This window comes from Taudactylus pleione, unplaced genomic scaffold (genome assembly GCF_031769625.1).
Source record: "Taudactylus pleione unplaced genomic scaffold, aTauple2 ptg000381l, whole genome shotgun sequence".
Lineage (NCBI taxonomy): Eukaryota > Metazoa > Chordata > Amphibia > Anura > Myobatrachidae > Taudactylus > Taudactylus pleione.
In genome coordinates, this window is record NW_028284782.1 from 5,961,156 (window position 1) to 5,977,479 (window position 16,324).

The following is a 16,324-nucleotide window of genomic DNA, read 5'->3' on the forward strand; positions in this document are numbered from 1 at the left end:
TGAAGCCGGCCCCACTGACATCAGTAATGATGTCAGTGGGAGTGATTTTGGCTCCGATAGAGCCAAAATCACTCCTGGGCTTGCGGCAGCGACACCCTACCGCAGGGTCTCGTCGCAAGCCCGATGGTCGCAATGGTCTTGACCATCGCGACCATCTTTTTGGCCGCTCGCATATGCTGTGGGTGGTCACCCACAGCTATGCGAGCGGCCAGGAGGCTGCTCCATTTTCAGGTAGGAGGGCACTGATTCAGAGCGAGCACTCTGGTCAGAGCGTTCGGCTCTGAATCAGGCCCACTGTGTTAAAGGGGCACTGTGTCATTAAAATGAAAATCATATAGGCACTGTCGACTATGGGCTTCAGCACGGTGAGCCACTGTTTTGTGTGTTCAGGCACTGTGTTAAAAAATAAATAAAATTAAACACTGTTGTGTGTTTAGGGATAGGCACTGTGTTAAAAACACTGTTGCGTGTTCAGGCACTATGTTAAAAAAAATACTGTTGTGTGTTCACACACTGTATTAAACATTTTTTTAACTAGAACTGTTGTGTGTTCAGTCAATTGGTTAAAAAATAATATCAAGGAGTGAGGAGAGGCACTGTGTTGTGTGTTAAGGCACTGTGTTAACAAATATCATTAGGGTGCCATTACTAGGAGTGCTGTGAGGCACTGTGTTGTGAGTTCATGCACTCTGTTAAAAAATATTAAAATAAAACTGTTTGTTCAGGCACTGTATTAAAAAATGAACATCAGTACGGTGCCATTACTAGGAGTGTTTTGAGGTACTGTGTTGTGTTTTCAGCCACTGTGTTAAATTTTTTTTTAAATAAAACTGCTGCGTGTGTTAACATTAACATAATTAGGGTGCCATTATTAGGAGCGCTGTGAGGCACCTTGTTACCCTATGTGTTCATGCACTGTGTTAAAAAATAACATCATTAGGGTGCCATTACTAGGAGTGCTGAGGCCCTATGTTGTGTGTTCATGCACTGTGTGAAAAAATAACATCATTAGGGTGCGATTACTAGGAATGCTATGAGCCACTGTGTTAAAAAAAATCGAAATAAAAAATTGTATTGTGTGTTCAGGCACTGTGTTAAAAAATGTAAATAAAACACAGAGTTGTGTTTTCAGGCACTGTGTTAAAGAAAAAATAAAATAAAACACTGTGTTGTGTGTTCAGGCACCGTGTTAAAAATAATGTCATTAAGATGCCATTACTAGGAGCGCTGTGAGTCAATATGGATCAGTTGATAGAAGAACAGTAGCTGCAACCGAGTAGTAGTGCTGTGGCTGCTACCAGTAATGATAGTACTTTAACATATATTAAAGCAGTCAGTCACTGGGATTTAAGGTTTAAGAAAGGGCACCTGAAATCTAAATACTATTTCACAATATTAAAGAAAACATCACCTCTAGTAATAAAGGGAAAATATACTGCCAAAAAATGTAAAATGAACAACATTGACACGTCTACCATGACTCTGATACACTAAACATCAATAGAATGGCGGAGAATAATTTTGATGACAATGTACAAATTAGCATGTCACACAGTTCCTTTGAATACTTGGAGGAAAAAAAAGTGAATTTTGGGGACATTGCACAAACTAGCTTTGCTTTACGTAAGCTGCCTACCCTCCAGTTTGTACAAGTGTTTAGCACAACTGGGAACCTTGTGAGTGATCAGAATAGGAGGCTACTGTACTTCCTTAAAATGTGGAAAAACTGATGTTCATAAAAATGAACTACAAACTAAGTAAAGATACTTCAGTAATTGTGTATTCCAGTGGGAATTAGCTAATATTGTGTGATGATAATAATAGGATGAGGATGATGATGTTAATGACATCTTACAACTGTAAAGATGATTAACAAAACTGTAAGCTGTCTTAAACCCATTTGTAGCTTGTTGTGTGGAACCCAAACAAACCAAGCACTTAAGCCACAAAAGTGATAGTCCCTGTCGCTGAAGTGCTTGGTTTGTTACACTGTGCATGTCCTCTTTAATATACAACATAAGGGTTTTTGGGAAAGCCCAAAGACAGTTCCACCATGCACCACTTTTCTTTTCATTGTACTTTACTTGACTTTACTTTACTAGGTCATTGCTGATGGTCTTATGGTTTACAAGGCCAATTTCTCTGTTTTTCTTTGCTTTATAGTTATAACTGTTTCTCTGTTCATATAATCTTTAATCAATCAAATCATTCAATGGCATGCTTTGCCTGGCTTCCACGCAACATGTTTGCCAGGCCCATGTCTCTGGTTTTCCTTTTTAATAGTTATACTGCTTCTCTGTTCATATAACCATTAATTAATCAATCAATCAATCAAATCAATGACATGTTTTACCTGGCTTCCACACTAAGGGCTCAATCCATTTAGGTGCGAATAGTGAGTTTGTTTCTTGAAACTCGCACACTTCGCAGCGAAGGTTGATTTTGATCGATTGTGTAGATCTAAATCCGCCACAAAATCGGGACTTAGTTTTTCTTACCCTGTTCAGTGGTGCTTTATCAAGGTGGGCACTCTGTCCGAGAGCGCTGTCACTTCTTTTCTGAGTTCCATGGGCGCAGTCATGTTGGCAGGGGCATTATAAGAGAGGAGAGGGCTCATGGGCAGACTAAGTGCAGGCCCCCTCCTCTCTCTAGCACTGCTGTGGTGGGTGCAGTAGATTCTGGCTTAGTGCCACAATCAATAAGAAATACAAAGATACATCTGCACACTGTATATTATGTTTACATATAGATATTACTGGGAACTTTCATAAATGTGAACCCCATAATCATTAGTTTGAGCAATAAATATATTAGTGGGGGTGCTACCAGCATATGAAAACAGGTAATCATACATAAAAAAGGGTCCGAATCTACTGCATATGCGTGGGTCTACAGGAAAATGACCGCCGCAATTTTCCCAGTGATTTTTGCTGCACTGCAGCGCCAGCCCGGCGCTGCAGAGCAGCACTCTGGAGACATCGGACAGGTAAGTATAAAGAGTATATGAGTGCAGGGTGTGCTGTGCACACTGACCCCTGGGACCAGAGAGGCCCGCACCCATTACAGATAAACCCCTGCATGTTGGTTCTGATCAGGTGAGCACTATCATCCAGTCTCTATCTGTCTCCTATGCTCACATAACCACCTCCTCCTATCCCCGATAAGAGCGCCCTATTTAAGCCTGTGCCTGACACTTGCAACTTGTCAGAACTAGTGAGTAAGTACTACATGCGATTCACTGCCTGAACATGTGCTACTGGATTCCAGGAAGCTGTTGCCTCTGAGTTGGCTACATCCACTCTGCAGTATTGTGCTATATTCTGCTTTCAGCCTGCACCTAACCAGCCTGTGGTCAAGCACCATTCCAAGTCCGGTTCAGTTACTACTCTCTATGGTCCAATTAGAGCTCAAGCCTGCAGGCTGACTATTGCTCTCTCTGGTCCCATTCCAGTTCAAGTCTGCGACATCATTCTGACTGGCTGCTGCTCTCTCTAGCCCCATTCTGGTTCAAGTCTGCATTTCCACTCCAGCTGGTTGCTGCTCTCTCCAGTCCTATTATGGTTCAAGCCTGTGGTTCCACTCCGACTGGCTGCTGCCCTCTCTGGTCCCATTGAAGTTCCAACCTGCAGTACCATTCCAGCTAAGCTGCTGTTACCTCTGATCCCATTCCAGTTCAAGCCTGTAGTTTCACTCCTGCTCAACAGCTGTTACCACAAGTCCCAGTCCTGTTCAAGTCTATGGTTGCAATCCGGTTCCATGTGTTTTTCTTCTGGTCCCAATCCAGTTCAAGTAAGGTCCAAGTCTGTGATTTATCCCTGTTTACAACTTGCATAGTTGTCTGAAGTCTCCTTGTTGTCATATAGACGTTTCTACTGCTTCCGAGTGCCAAGTACAACTCTCTTGCTAATTGCAGGTTCAAGTGGACTATTCTTTCACTAGATTTCTCACTACATTTAATAAAGAGTGTAATTTGCACCTAGTGTAAAATGCACAATATGAACTTATATACACATCAGCGCTCATATTGAATTACTTTTTCTGAGTTGTGCTGGGAGCTTGCAGTGGAACTTCAGGCACATAAGTTACCTTTATAACAATGTTATCGGGTATCTCCTTTTCATGCAGACTCCTCCTTTGCTCCTCACCCTCCATTACAAATATAAACGATTTCTTCTGAGCAGAAGTCAATCAATCATTGTATCTTTTTGCTGCAAACAAATTTATGAGACAGCGATGTTCATTAAGTTTTACAAATCTTTTTTTGGTGCAATGGGAAAATACTCTGAACTTGACCAATAACTCAGACTTGAACAATATCAACCTCTGGGCAAGATATATTGATGATATAATATTCATATGGAAAAAGTGAGTTGGAGCTAGGAGATTTCCTACCTCATATCGATGATAACCATCTCAACCTCATCTTGACTACTAACTTCATCAATAGCAAAGTACATTTTCAAAACCTAGAACTCTACATAGAAAAAGGTAATCAATACCAAGACATTAAAAAATGATGTAGATTATACAACTTTATACTTGGCTACAGTAACTACCACACTCCATCTCTAAAGAAATGATCAAGAGGACAATTTAAAAGGTTATAAAGAAACCACTTTGATATATGCAGCAATAAAGAACAAGCCATCATACTAAAAGACAACAGAAGTTTTAATGAACATTGAAAATGGAAGGAATTACAAAAAGATAGAATAAAGGAGTAACAGAATGAACAAGATAACATGGCCATCATCACACAATTTAATAACCAAATAAGAAGATTTGAAACACTTATCCACAAATACTTGCCACTGGTTTTAAAGGATGAAGAAGTAAACATCATCCTTAATAGGAACTTTTACAGAACAGCAGACAATTTAAAGAACAAACTGGTAACTAGCACCCTTCTAATAAGGAATGAACAAGAAAAAAATAGCAGCATTTGGCTTCTGCAGAATCAAGTAGAGTTTTCTCATTGTGCAAAATGCCAGTCACCAGTGTCTATAGGCTCCCATCATTGTAGCACTACCACCACACCTCCAGTGGCATGTGTCACCATTGAAGTATTTTACCCTTGACCTAAGGGTCCCCTCTTTGTACTTTGTTATTGGTGCATGCAATCCACAGTGCTGTTTGCACCGAATTCTGGGGTGCAAAATCGGCACTGATGTTGGCATTCAAGACCCTGCTATATCACTGCCAGGGGGCCAGATGAGTAGCCAGGGGATGAAGCAGAATGGCATGGTCCCATGGGATGCTGCGACTGTGTTAAGGAAAGCACAGCTGGCTGTGGTCACATACCATGTTACTGCACCAGATAAGTGGTTAAGCACAGGGATGTAACTAAATATTTGTGGGCACCATAGGAAATTGTATAAGCATTGTACAGAGCCTATAGCTGGGTAGGGAGACCTTACCAGCAAAGCACCTCGCAGTGGACAGTAGACAGTTTATCATCTTCTCTTGCTTACTAAAGCTACTTCTACTGATTAATATGTGTCTGATGTTATAATAAGGATGGACTGATCACTAGAGGGAGCATCAGTAAGCCAGAAGAGCTAAGAAGTTGTCTGCACTCATTACTGCTGATTATGCTGGATTTTTTTTTATAGGGAATGCAGTCTCCTCAGCTATGGACCATGCAGCTGCTGCACCCCCTTGTAATACAGTAGATAGTAGATGTGTTTTTGCTTAAGTAATACAATATGATATAATCAATGGGATATTTATGGTGTTCTTATTGTAATTGTGTTTCCTGCTGTTGTATCGAATGGTCAGAGGGGAATCCCCACACTCTTTAGTAAATATATAAATAACATTATTTCCCAAAGTGCATATAAAACTTTGTACAGGGTCGGGATACAGTACACTCATACTAATTTGTCTTATTTGTACAGGTTCTTATTGTGGATTTGTACTCTGATAACTATGGACCTGATTCACAGTTGGACAGATGTAGAATATCTACGCATGCATCTGATGCACAATGTGAATGTGTCATGGTAGTTACCACTGCGGGATACATATTGGGACTGCATGGTGACCGGGGTGGCTGGCATCGACGGGCATTTTGGGGGCATGCCAAAGTCAGGGAAGGCGCCGAAAGACGCAGTTCCACTGGCACCGGAAGCCAAATTTTGTCGGACATTCTGAGCAACCATAGGGTTGCTCAGAAGTCCGATGGTGTGGCCAATCTCTGACCAGTATGATTTATTGCACATCACGGTGGATTACAGCCACAGCCAGTGGGCCACTCAGTAGACAGCGCATCTACTGTGGTATTAGCACCCCCTATGTATCTATGCACAAATTGTAGGGTTTATGTTTGAAACTTTATATATTTTCATAAACATAATGTAACATTACAAAATGCAATAGATATGTAAGACAAGAACCCTTTGTGAACATTATAGTGACATGCAGTGTCTCATATAGCTGACATACAATTTAAGCTCCCTCCTGGGATTTTCTATGTCGAAGCTGGATAATTGGCTGAGACAAGTTCAGTTTAAAATTTAATCGCGACGACGCCATTTTGCGACTGGCCTCAAGACACCATCTTCTGAATGGCAGCAAGACTCCATTTTAGAAAAGAAAGCTTACACAAGCGCCATTTTGTCAAAAATACATAGTACACAATCCACAGTGCAAAATTGCTAAAAATAGCAATTTTGCTACAAACAACGCAAAGTTGCTAAAAAGTAGCACGAACAGCTTTTTCACAATCTTCCACAAACACCTACCGACTGTGTTTAGCAGACATAAAATAACTTTCCAACACATTAAAATCATCACAGACTTATATTTGAAAAGTAGCTAAGTTGCTAAAAAGTAGCAAGAACAGCTTTTTCACAATCTTCCCCAAACACCTACCGACGGTGTTTAGCAGACATAAAATAACTTTCCAACACATTAAAATCATCACAGACATATTTGAAAAGTAGCAAAGTTGCTAAAAAGTAGCACGAACAGCTTTTTCACAATCTTCCCCAAACACCTACCGACGGTGTTTAGCAGACATAAAATAACTTTGCAACACATTAAAATCACCACAAACATATTTGAGCAGTAGCAAAGTAGTGGTGTTTTCCCCTGCATTCACATTAACACATACACGATGTAGCAAAAAGTAGCAAATTAGTGGTGTTTTCCCTGCACTTCATGTTAAACATAGGACAACGCAAAATAGCTATTTAGACGCACAGCCAGCTTTTTAGTGATCTTTCCCAAACCCATACTGGCATGCTCACACACATACACAGAAGCCTTTCCAACTTAGTGCTGGTCGCTAAGTGCCCCACAGACCCTCAAACGCACAACACAATTTAATGTCATTTCTCCCCGCATTACACATTTAAAAGCAATGGTCCCGCAGCACGAAAGGAATGATTATTATTTGGTTTAATCGCAATGTCAGCATATGAAGAAATGAATGTTTTCTGTAACTATGGTTTAGTAAATGGCAAATGGACCGTGATTGGTGCCGTACTGATCTACTCTTTTCCCACAGCGTTCCGGTGGCATCGGTGAGGAGATCAGAACATGCGGCTATGAAAGATGAATGATAGAGAGAATAACTCCTTGAAATGTTGCATGCCATAGTTTAGACTAGATTTATTATGCAGCGGGAAAGTGGACACAATCAGGCTGTTAGAGGCTGGTTTGAGTCTTTGCACTGACCTATGAATTGTACCGTAACGGAAGAAGCAAGAAGAGGAACCAATGAGAACCTGCCAACGTATTCTATTGTATTGCTTATCCCAGTACGGGTATATATGTGAGTGCTCTGAAACGAGATGCCAGTCTGCGGTGGTCCTGTTATGCTGTTTCGACAAAGGTTTCATTACTGATGCCGGTATCTGGTCCCAGAGCGCACGCGTATGTATTGACTGTACCTTATGACCTAAATGTTTGTACAATTTAGTTTGCGCTCATTGTTAGATCATAGCGTGGTAACATCTGTACTTTTACCTGAATAATAATCTTTAGCGCGTTGGACCGCTATTCCACTGTCTTAGAGTCTTATTAATGGTATATTTAAAACACAGCGCTAATTAGCGACACCTTATGGTTTTAGGAGGTATAGGCAGGTTTTGTCTTAGAGGTTCTAGGCAGGTGAATCTTAGAGGTTTATAGGCAGGAATGTGCTAAAGGTTCAGTTGCACGATTCAACATCTATATATAATCATAAAAAGCAATGTTGTAGCTCATACTTGCCTACTTTTGAAAAAGCATTTCAGGGAGATTGTGGCAGCAATACTTATGAGCTTAGCGGTAAAGTGGGCGTATACTGCTACATCTGAGGGGCGTGTCATAAAATTGACACATCCAAATGTAATTGAGTCCCAAAGCAGTTAGTAAGATCTACTTGTTGAAGAAAACACACTGATACTTTTCAGAAAATGCATGTAGCCATAGGGATCATTGTGTCTTATACCCAATGCAGGGAAATGATACTAATGATCCCATTTAAATGTATATATCTCTGTTTTTTTTTTATATTACGGCTTCATAATGGGGGTAAGGTGAAATCAGGGAGATTACTATACTCTCCAGGGCGACAGAGAGATTGCTACTATTTCAGGGAGTCTCCCTGACAATGAGGGAGAGTTGGCAAGTATGTTGTAGTTGTGACTGTTATGTTAAATAAGATCAACATGCAGGTGATATAAGGATATAAGGGATATATACTGTATCATAGGACAAAGGGGCATTTATACTAATTATCGTGTTTTAGACCCAATAATTATATTTTTTTTATTGCGGCAATAACAAATTATATCACCTGAATGTACTAGTAATTACCTGCATGGACAGGGTCTCCAAAAGAGGTCCATCCCTGCACTGTGTAATTAGCAATTATTTCACCTCTTCTTTGGGAGCCAGGGCCGTTCTGTGCGCTACAGTGGTTAACACCAACTTCAGATGACACAGCCATATTTAGGAAACCTGACAGCTTTGCAGCCCCTATATAAGGGATGCGGCTGCTATCGGGAATGGAGGAGCTGTAGCATATATGGAGATAACTGCTGCAGTCCCTCCTTCATACATTATGGGCATCCTTAATATATGCGGGTTACCCCCCGAAAACGGATGTTTTCTGTAGTTATGCCACAAATATTAAGTCATACAGAGTGTGAAATCACCCTCATGACTGGTTTATGTTTGATTGTGTAATGTATTTCATCTGCGCTGTAACATAGTACATTTACATGTAATATTTTATGCTTGCATTTGTAGGTTGCCGATACAGTCTACATTGTTCTGTCGAAATTCCCTTGAATATGTTATTAATTATCTATTCTTAATTACAATCCTTATGGACTGGTCACAGCAATAGCATTGATTCAATTGATTTCATATTGGGGATCCTAAATTATCTGTCCATGCTCTGATTAACTCACAGTACAATAGAAGCCACAATCAGCACCAGGCTATGCCAGGTTGGACTGGTCTGATTATAACTGATAGTTGTAACTAGCCCCAGTCCAGTCATCAGTGGGTAAAATTTTCCCAGGGAATTGAGGCCAAAATCTAAAAAGGGTCCCACTAATGAAACCACTGTGCTAATAGTACTGGCACTCCTCAAATCTTCCCAACCTGGCGGAGGATAGGGCAATGATGGGGAGCTTAAAATAAGGAAATTTATTATGTGGCAATAGAAGTCTCAGCAGCCCCTTGCAATTGTTATGTGTTTGGACATGCTAGTGTTTGTTGAACTATAAGCTCCAGCATGCCTGTGGCTGCCAGTACCACCAGAGCTTGCTGATGCTTGCAGAACTACAAACAGTGGTGTTTGTAGTCCGTTACCACTGCAGTCCACTGTATTTTAGTTGTGCTAGCACACTGCTTATGGTCTGTTTAGACCACACAGCTGATCACTGGGGACCGGCTCCTGGCTCTGCCCTGCTTGTTAGAGCAGAGCAGGAGTCGGGGAACCGGGGGTAAACCCTGGATAACGCCATCTCCAGTTGGCATTATTATCACAGTGCTTCCCTGGTATTTTTTCACATTTTAATTTTAGTACCTTTAGCCAGATCACATTTCCCATTACAATTATGGGAAATGCAATCGGCTCACTAAAAATATGTGATAATTAGAATTGGAATAGAAGTTTACAAATTTTTCTCCAATTGCCCTTTATTAAATTTAGGTGAAACTAAAATAATGTGAAAAGGGTGTGAAAACACCCTTTTTAACTTTATTTTAGTAAAAATAATGTTAATAAATAGAGCCCTTTAAGAGGCCATAAGTTGAGTTGCTCAATGTGGGGGTATGCTAAACACTAAGCATGTGATGTCAACTAATGTATTTGCACTACTGCCTCATTTCATCATAGCTGACTTGTTGAATTACAACATTTTTATTTAATGTCTAATTTATGGACATTATAATTCCATTGTACCAACTTTTAGCAACTAAAAGTGCTTAGGAACATACAAAATCATTGTTCATTTTGTGTAAGTGTTTGCTGGCAGTGCCTACCAAGCACCGTGAATGTTTAACCTGACTTTCTTCTAACCTAATTTTGATAGCTGGTTTTGGCCACAGTAGAGACACTTCTCAAAGCTTGTGAGTTGGCACCAGCAGCCTTGACACCGACTCAACATGTGTTTCAAAAGTGCGTAATTCTATTAAAATTCCAAGATTAATACATTTGCCCAGCAATTCCCCAACCTGCTCTGAAGTGGTATGACACACTTGGAAACTAAATATTTGTGCACCCTTGGCATTATATCATGTTCTGTTTGTGTTCCACCGAAAACAAAGGAGGAAAAGGGCAGGTTTTGATTGTATGTCATGTGCTATAATGGTAACTAATATGATCACTGATTTCTTATTGTAGCCAAGTATTGGGTTACCATCCTATTCATTATACAGCATTACATATGCTGGCATTGAATAAGATTGTCATCACTGGTAGTTATGCATAAAAAACACAGATGACTGTGTCCCCTCTAGGCATGGGGAAAACATATTGTTCAGAATGCACATATTTCCCCTAGCTGACAATTGTTGATATTTTGCCAAGATGTCTAAGCATTGTCCCTTATTTCCTCAGTTTTCCTCTCTTGTTCTAGACAGGTTACCTTTTTATTAGTTCCTAATTGCTGCGTAGTGTTATTAGTTAGTGGCGTATCTATAATGGGTCCAGGGTATGCGGGAGCAGGGATCCCTAAATTAAAAGGGGACAGCATCTTGCAACAATTGAAAACACTTTCCTTGCAGCAGCCACTGAAGAGCTCACCGTAAAAAATGTGCCGTGCCATATTCCTGGAGATATGGGCTTCACTGCACCAGCACCATCACAATGGGAAGGACTGCATGGAGCTTGCACACAGGCCACCTTCTCTAATAAAATCCAAATTTTACTAGTGCTGCAATGTATTCATCTCCATGGTCAGACTACACTTTGGTTTCTTTGGTTCCATATGATAGGTTTAAAAACAATCTTCATATCTCTATACTTAATATGAATTTGCAAAAACAATATAGGAATTACATATCTGTTTAAGAGCTCAATTGTGCAATTTGTTCTGTACATGCTCGGTACTGTGTGCAAAAGCATATGCACCCTTGCCAGTTTATGACGTTTGATTTTCAACCGAATGGGTGGATCATGGTGGAACGGCAGCATTCTATTGTAAACCATTAAGAACTTGTTCTAGTAATTGCATATGTATGCATACCTGGAAATAGATCATTTGCAGGTGATGAGGAGCTTGTGCAAATACCAGATAATGATGATGACGATGTAGCCAAACTGGATCTAGCAAACTGCTTGGCTACTTGCGAAAGCCATGATGAAACAGACTGATGCTCCCTTCAGCATCCAGGTACATAATATGATTCTGCAAGCTTTGAAGTTTCTGAGAGAGGTTTTAGCAGTTAAAATTATGCTGAATAGAAAATGTATTCAGGGCTGTGATATTGCTCGCAGTGCCCCAAATGCTGCAGCATGATTGACCTTGACATTGGGGGTGACAACAGGCAGTGTTACAGAAAACATAGCTTCACTGCTTTTTATATCCAAGCATGATGCACTTCACAGACATTGAATCCAAATTACATCTTCTTTATTTGGGGATATGTACATAGGCAATACACCCAAAAACTCTGAAATGTTTAACACTTTGTTTTATTAAACACCAAGCTTCTATTGGTGTTTTGTCTTTTAAGGCTACAGTGGGAGCACAATTCTTAAGATAAACTGCTGTAGATACTGTATCTGCCCAAACTTGCTTGTTTGTGCCTGCATCCTTCAGCATACTGTACATCTGACTCTCTCCACTAATGGACTATTTACACACTCATAGACACCATTCTGTTCTAGCATGTGTGATGGTCAATTAATGATAATGCCATGCTTCTTAAGGGAAAATTCCACAACCTTGTTTAGATATAGTATTCTTCTCTAGTGTCAGACCTCAAGACTTTCAGTCTGCGATTGGTTTGATTGTCTAATAATCTCTTGTAGTCTGCAATTTTCTTCATACTTCACTTTTCTCTTTGATAAAGTAAATATGTGAAATCATTGATAGATGTTATGAAGTATCTGTATCCACTTATTGATTTAACTTCCATTGGACTACACACATCTGTATACACCAACTCAGCTTTGGGTGCTGATTTCAGAAATGGACAATAGCTTTGTTTTCCTGTAATACAGCTTTCACACATGGGCTTTTCTGTATCAGTCATAGATATTCCTGTAACCATCCCATTTAACAATTTCTGGACACTGTCATATCCAAGGTGACCTAATCTTGTGCCAGAGCTCCATAGACTGGGAGTCAGAAGTCATCATTGCATAACATAGTTGTGTATTTAGGTCACATAATTGACGGCACCTGGTACCTGTTGCTATCACAGACCCTCTTTTGTTCTGTACAATGCACTTTCCTTTTACAAATTGGACTCTGTAACCTCTTTGCTATAAGACACTGATGGTTATGAGAATTTTTCCCATATCTGGTACATAAAGCACATTTTGAATTTATGTGACTTTAGTTTTAGTCCCTATTTTCAAATGGTTAGTGACTGTCCCAACGTTTGTGGCTGTAAGCACTTCATTTCCTTTTCCCTTGATTGTTAAAGGATCACACGTGGTTAATGTAGTGTACCACTCTTCATTGCAGCTGAAATGCATTTTTGCACCAGAGTCAATATACAAACAATCTTTTCTGCAGCTGTATGTGACACTCAGGGCTGACTCATCTTTGCTGTTGTGCATCTTACTTTGTGTAGCATTCACTTTTTCAGCTTACATTCAAATGTTTTGTGACCTATTTGTGACATACATAACATTTGTATTTTAATATTCTGGGCTTCTCACTTTTACTGTGTAATGCACTATTCTCAGCATTCAGTTCAACTGGTACACGTTCCTGGAACTATAGCAGCTTTATTCTGTCAATTTCTATAGTTAGTTAAGCTGTGATCGCTTCTAGCGTCACCAGCCGAAAGTCAAACTCAGACTATAAGTTCTGTAGCATCTCCATAGCATCATCATCTACTTGTACTCCTACAGACTAAAACAACTGGAATATGGAATTTTTTTTGGCAAGGTAGCCACTCATACTTGTGCATTCACTTAACTTTGCATTATATAATACATGCCTCAGATTGATTCTTCTCATTAGACACCCATCCTCATATGCTGCCTGTAGTGCTGTCCACATGTCTTTTGATGACATTTTCCCATATATGACTGAATAGCTGTTTAACACAGAAGCCTGTTGTTCCCATTGCTCTTTCGATGTCATTTGGGTTTGGACTGTCAACTGTAATTTTGTGTATCTCTGGGTGATTCTAAGTTGGACAGATATTGGATTGAACTCTTTTTGGGCTTTATTTACTACAATCCGCATATTGAATGCAGATCGTAGTGTGGTATTATCGATTGAATTCGCATTGCGAATTCAGGCAATATCACAGGGATTTACTACAAATCCCTTGCAGGGACAGAGCTTGCGAGAAAGTTCTGTCCCTGCGAATCCCCTCCGCACACTAGTCACAGTATTTTCGCAAAAAATACTGTAACAAAGTGCCCGCGCATGCACCGACAGTCACCGCTGCTACCACCACCCTGGCGCTAAGCCTCGCCCCTGGTGCTAAGCCCCACCCCCGTGGACCCCCCGCGACCTCCCTCCTCCCCCTGCGACCCCCCCTCCCTTAATAGCACTTACCTGCATGATCTGGGCCTCCAGTGATGTCCTCCATGCGTCCGGTCAGGTGATATCCCATACTGCACTGGGACCCGATCACCCAATGACCGGGCCGCAGTGCACTATGGGAGACCAGCTGACCAGAGGGGAGACATCACTGGAGGCCCGATCACCGGTCCCTGGAGTCAGGTAAGTAAAAAAAAATGTTTAACATTTTTTTTTCTTTTTTTCACAGTAATCAGCTTTTGGTCTGTTTAGACCACACAGCTGATTACTGGGACCGACTTCTGGCTCTGATTCCCCGTTAGAGCGGAGCAGGAGTCCGGTAACGCCACCTCCAGGTGGCGTTATTATCACAGGGCCTCCCTAGGTATTTTTTTCACAATTTATTTTTAGTAACTTTGGTCGGATCACATTTCCAATTACAATTATGGGAAATGTGATCTGATTACTAAAAATAAGTGATACTTAGAGGTTGGAGTAGAATTTTACGAATTCTACTCCAATTGCCCTGTAATAACTATAGGTGATACTAAAATAATGTGAAAACACCCTTTTTCACTTTATTTTAGTAAAAATAATGTTAATAAATAGAGCCCTTTATGTGAAATGAGCATTTCAGGGCAACAACTGGGCAGCAGCTTTCTAGTTGCATACAATAGATCAATCTCTTGGTAGTGTCATAGAATTGTCATGGGCCTGGAGCTAGATTTCTCTGCTGATCTCATGCAGCCAGCATGGGCCAGGTGCAAGTGCAGATACTAATGATGATGATTGCATCTGTGGACAGAAAAATAATGGGTGGTGCAGCTTCCCACTTGAAGTTGTACAGATACTCGCATTAGCATAAGGTAGTAAATCTGGCTTTTGTGGCTTGCCACATTACAGCCACTTTTAATCAGATTCAGGCACATATGCCAGTTATTACTGGATGCATATGGATCTGCAAGATGGTAACATCTGAGGATAGTGGAAGCTAGGTGTATTGGGGTGTCTTTACCTAAATGCATGCACCAGAGATTGCACACACATGCACAAGTCAAAGACAAGTTATTTAGAGACATTTATGGATCATTCTCTTATTTGTGGTTGACCACAGAAAGGGGCACCGAGAGGGGGGAGCAGGCCAAGGTCAATTGGAGGGCCCTGGTTGGGCCCCTGGTCATTTGGGCCCTTGCCAGGCCACTCCAATTGGTGCCACGTTAGTTGCTAAAGGGGACATTGTGCCCCTTTGCAGTGCTGCTAAGATAGATTTGGATCCAGGGTATGGGGGATCACTGTGATGGCCCCCATCTGTAAAATTTATCCTATGCCCACTACCACTAGACGCTGTATACAAGCACAGCAGCACATCAGGAAGGAAGAGGAGACTGCTGCTGCTCAGTGGCAGAAGCCTCCCTCCACAGCCCAACACACACTGCTGTGTGCTGGGCTGTAAAGGGTCCATGGAGGCTGCTGCCACTGAGCAGCTGAAGTCTCCTCTCTCTCCCTGCCCCAAATGCCACTGCGCTGCTCTTCAGTGGCCAATGGTTGTAAGTTTTAAAGTAGAGGGCCATCGCAGTAATAATGCCCCACGCCCTTGAGCGTGCCGCAGTGCTGAACATTTTTTGGGACTTGTCTGGCCACACCTCCCATACTTTGGCCACACCTCCCAGTATCCAGACTCGTCTAAGCTCTCGATCACAGAGGCTCTGTCTCCCCACAAAAGGACTTGTTATAGGTACTCAGAAGGAGCAGATTAGCAGGAGTCATCTTATACTTTCAAAGCGTGTCAGGATAGACGTAAGACTGATTTTTACATGTCCTTGGCAAGAAATATTTGGTGAAAAGGCCTTGAGATGGAAGTTACTTTACCTGCTAACATAACATTTCTGAATTAGCTATTTAGAACAATAATGTGTGTGTGCTAACAGATCACAGTTTGAGAACAGGTCAAGACTGGATTATTAGGAAAGAGAAGGTTTACAGGCTTAAAGGAGCCCAATGTGACTGATAGCAGGTCAGATATATTACATACTGATCACTGTAGTTAATTATTTTGCTTATTCAATAAATATGTATTTCTTTTCACAATCATGGCTGTAGTGGCATCACTTGTTACTACTATACACCTTAACCAGAGATGTAATGTCTCCTTTGTGACAAGGCGGAACATT